This window comes from Cryptomeria japonica, chromosome 7 (genome assembly GCF_030272615.1).
Source record: "Cryptomeria japonica chromosome 7, Sugi_1.0, whole genome shotgun sequence".
Classification (NCBI taxonomy): Eukaryota; Viridiplantae; Streptophyta; class Pinopsida; order Cupressales; family Cupressaceae; genus Cryptomeria; species Cryptomeria japonica.
Window position 1 is genome coordinate 320,154,188 of NC_081411.1, and position 4,903 is coordinate 320,159,090.

The following is a 4,903-nucleotide window of genomic DNA, read 5'->3' on the forward strand; positions in this document are numbered from 1 at the left end:
TTAGGCTAACATGATATGATATTCTAACATGATAATTCTAATACTAGAATGCTCCTAAATTCTTAAGCTTTGGAAAGAGAGGCAAATGAACTTCTTGGTAACTTGTATGCAATAAATTTGATAAAAACTTGGGATCCTACTAATGAAGAAATGAGGCCTGTTTATAGAAGAAATGGGCAATGGATGGTTAAGGTTGAGTAATCTTAATAAGGGATAGGATTGAATGATCCTCAATCCATGTGATAATTTGATACCAATCCCATGTTGACAAGTGTCAATATGAGAAGGCTTGAGAGGGGAGAGAAGAGGCATTAAATGCCTGAGGATGCATGAGGGTTACCCTAGGGAGTAATGTTAGGGTTGAGTTCTTGGAAAATCCTTTTGTGCAAAGGATAAACTCTTGTGCAAGAGTTAAATATTAACCATGGTCATAGCAATGAATTCTTGAAGATACCCTTGGGTTAAAAGGATGGTTAAGTTAGAGAGAAAGTCTCTAACCTAGAATTGAGCTTGAGTTAACCATTAATGGTCATGTAAGATCCTCTAATGGTTTGGAAGATTTTAGAGGTTAACCATTTGAAGACATAAAGCCTTTAATTGTTATTGAAGACTTTGGAGGCTTTTGAGAAGTGACCTCTTCTTATTTAGGAATGTGACAATGATTAGGAGGTAATTAGGCAAATAGGAAGTGATTAGAAGAATCAAATAAGGGATTTAGGAATGCAAGTGGGTTTTGTAGGAGAATGCAAGTGGGAGAAATTTTGGGATTTTCAATTAAATTAAAATTATTTATTTCAATTAAATGATGCAACTTGCATTTGTAGGAAAACACAAGTGGGTTGGGCATTTATAAATAAATATTGATTTATTTATATATGGAAGAATTGATTTAATCAAATGTAAATTTAATTAAATGTAGGAAAGGGGATTGAATCAAATAAATATGATTTATTCAATTAATAGAAGAATTTGGCTAGGTGAATCAAATAAATTAAATAATTTATTTAATTAATAGTAGAAAGGTGAAAAGGGATTAATTAATCAAATATTGAATATAATTAATAATTGGATAAATGATAATTAAACAAATGTAAAATTCATTTAATTAAGTGGACAGAAATAGGTGTCTACATTTTGCCCATCTTTGAAGCAATGTGTGATGACACGTTGAGTCAAAGAAAAATCCCTTGATGATGCTACCAAAATTCTCAATTTTGATGATGTTGCTAAAAATATTTATTCTTGCCCAAGATACTAGTTGTCAGATACTGATATGATAATGATGCCCCCTTGGGAGATGAATTGAGAAAAAATTGACGATCATACCGATTTCTCAAATTTTAAAGATTTTTCAATTATCCCTTATTTTATTTTATTTTTAAAATTGATTCTCATCTTCCGATAAAAAAAATGATAGGATTTGCAAAATTAGGGTACGAGCATAACACACACATGTCCCACACATCCATCTAGGTGGCACACCATGCTGACATCACCACCCACTATATAAACCCCTAGAGCTTACTTTCCAGCTCATTTGTGCACTTGTCATTCGGAGATTTGGAGCTTGGAGAGAAGAGGAGACAAGAGCAAAAAGGATGCCACCCTACCACCTTCAGCAATTTGAGAGAGTTCACTGGTTGAGGCCAGCAACATATGGACCTCTAATAAGTGAATTTTTCTACTGCTCTCATGTGATTTCAAATCTTTTCCATTAGATTTTTTTTTATTTTTGTGTGTTTTCTCCATTTTTAGCATGCTCTACATTTTTTAGGTTTTTTAGCGCCTTTGAATTGTTGTGTGGCGCATTTGATTTTTTAAATAGTGCATTTAATTTTTCCCGTACCACATTTGATGTTCAATTTTGCGTCTCCTTAATTTTTTCTAGCGCATACGATTTAGGATTTATGAGGTTGATAGTCATCTGTAAATTGGGAACAGGGTTTTGATTTGCATCAGGGCTAGTATTATCGGTAACATTAGTATTGGTGAAGGGGCTAAAATTGGAGTTGTGGTTGTCATGCTCATTGATGTGTCGTGTTAGTTTGAGTAGTTCGGACAACTGTCATCTCCATTCCCAAGAATTAGTATTTAATTGCTTTTTTCTGAAAATTAGTTATGGCTTGTCAGAGTCTAATTAATCTTATCTATTGATTTAAATTAAATCATGGCCATTGATTTTTCAATGAGACTAATATAAAATGGGGTCAATGGGCATTTGGAGAACTCACTTGAGAAGCATTTGCAATGATAGCAAATAAATTTGTAGTCTTAGTAAATAGTTTTGCAGTACTAGCAAGGACGCAATTATAGCATTGGAGACAGTAGGAGTGTAATTTCAGGAGGCAAAATTGGGAGAAGAATTTCTGGAGGAGAACAGTGTTGGAGCTCTACCAGTAAGAGGCAAGCAGTTTATGTATCTCTTGGTTTGCTGAAGTTTAATAAAATTTCTCATCTGTAGTACTAGTTTTCCCTTCAAGGTTTCTCCAGGGACAATTTGTCCAAAAATATCGTGTTCATTGTGTTACATATTTTCTTTCTGTGATTTTATTTGTGAAATTGCAGTTGTGTTATTTTTCCAATATTTCTAATGAATTAATTTTTGATAGTCAAATAATCCATATAAGATGGGAGATTAATTTGTTGTGAAATGATTTGAAGGATGCCTTCAAATCATCTCAGTTGGAAGACAAGCTAGGTGATTTCGAAAGTTAGAAGGTTGAAACTCAGTATGAGGATCAACCGGAAGACCAAGGTAACACCACAGTTGATGCTAAGATCGGTGACCGATAGCACTGCAGCCCCTATATAGACAGATATTGGAGATAAGGGTGAGAAAAAGGATGTTGAGTCAGTTAAGGTGGACAGAGGCAAAGGCACAGCTGCTCCAGCAATTACCACTCCTTCGCTAATAGGAATTTCTCCATAGATCAACCTTGATGGATCAGTTGACCTTGGCAATATTTCTCTTGCAAGGAAGCTTATGATTGTTGTTGCAGTCCAAGATCAGGCCATCCAAGATATGGTGAAGTCAAAAATTGAGGATAAAAAGTTAATTTTGATGTCTATTGATGTTTTGCAGAAGGTGGCTAAAAATGTACAACTAGATTCAAAGACAACCCCTCTGATAAATTGATTCAATTAATTAATAGCATAAATATTAATTTTGATTCTTTGGAGAAGATAGCTGCTCAAAAGGTTTTGGATAGGTTTAAGGAAGTTAGGAAGCATACATTTTTTAAGATGATTGGGAATGACAAGGTGACATTCAATAAGAGACTGTGGACCATTTCTGACACATTGTTGGAAGCCGATAAACTATAAAAATCATGTCTCATTTTTCCAAGTTCATTATTGATATTGATAAGCAAATTAAATGATAGTTAGGGAAAGCTGGCAAGTATTTCACAATCATTTTATCCTAATGTAACTCTAACCAAGAGCATTGAATGACAGATTATAGCTTTAAATGATCAGATCTCTGGTTTTCATGCTGATAAGGAGAAAATTTTGAGGAGACTGGGTGAGCTCCGGAACCTGATTGTTGTCTGGATAGATACCATGTTGATCAATAAAGTGGATTGTATAAAGGAAATGGCCCGACCTATACCATCAGACCTGAGAGAGCTAGAGATTCATGCCACGGTTTTCAATGCATTCATTACAAATTTGGATAACCTGAAGAGTGGGTGGGAGACTCACTTGGGATTTTTGTAGATTACCTATGTCAATTTATTTAAATATTTGTAAAGTATTCATTTGTGTATCAGTTTTGGGCAGCATCCTATCTTTGGCATTGTTGTCAAAGGGGGAGAGATGAGGTGAAAAATGTATATAGAGTGTATAGTCGGCTTGGTGAGGCGGAATATTGATCTAAGGGGGAGTCTCATATTTCTTTTCTTATATTCTTTCCTCCGGTGAACAGCTTTCTCTCACAGATTTCAACACTAAGCCATTTTTCACAGGTGTTGCCATCAATGCCAAAGGGGGAGAATTGGAAATTGACACTCATAAGGTGATTTCGGGAGACTTATGGTGGTTGATTATTTGTTCAAGGTTGTCATTGACGATAACTCTTTGTGGTGACTCGACCCCATGATCATGATTCATCGTATCTGGTAGTTAGTGTTAACCAGTAGACTAAAAACCAGTGAAACAGGGTAAAACATGGTATTTTGGTAACGTGCTAGTCCGGAATGATTTTAGATGATTGTGGTATTTTTGTTGATTGTTTTTGTGATCTCAATTTTTGGAAAGACCTTTCGGAAGTATGTGGTCATAATGTTTTGGTCTGGTGCTATGGGTTATTCGAGATTGACTCCGACTTGGTCTACACGTTACATCTCTTGAAGCCGACATGAAGAAGATTGTTTTTGTGGTAAGACTAGATATATAAAAATGATTTAGTGATTGATTTTCAGTGTGTTGTGTGTGGTGATCAATTTTGGTTTGATTGAGTGCAGTTTCACATGCGCATTTTGATTTCATATCAACAAGTAGCTGACTGAGATAGAGATAGGGTATTCAGCAGAGCAAAGACAATCGGTGATTCAGAGCCTAACCGGAACTCATTTTTGCATTGTTAGATGCTTTTTGAGAGTTCATTTCATTGTACTTTCATATTGTAATCAAATTGTAAGTCAGTGAGACTTCTCTAAGGGTTGTAGCCTTTCGGGCAATTGTAATTGAGTAGTGAGCTCTAGGCAGTGAGCCTGAATGCAAGTGCATTCCCCATCTATGTAATATTTATGTACTCCTGACCATGAGTATATGAATATTGTGAGTTCCAGCCCCACCGTGGTTTTTCTCTTTTTGGGTTTCCACATAAAAAATTTGGTGTTGTGGATTTGTGCTTTTATTCTTGCCTGTTTATGTTCATATCCGTTATGCATTGTTAACTGAT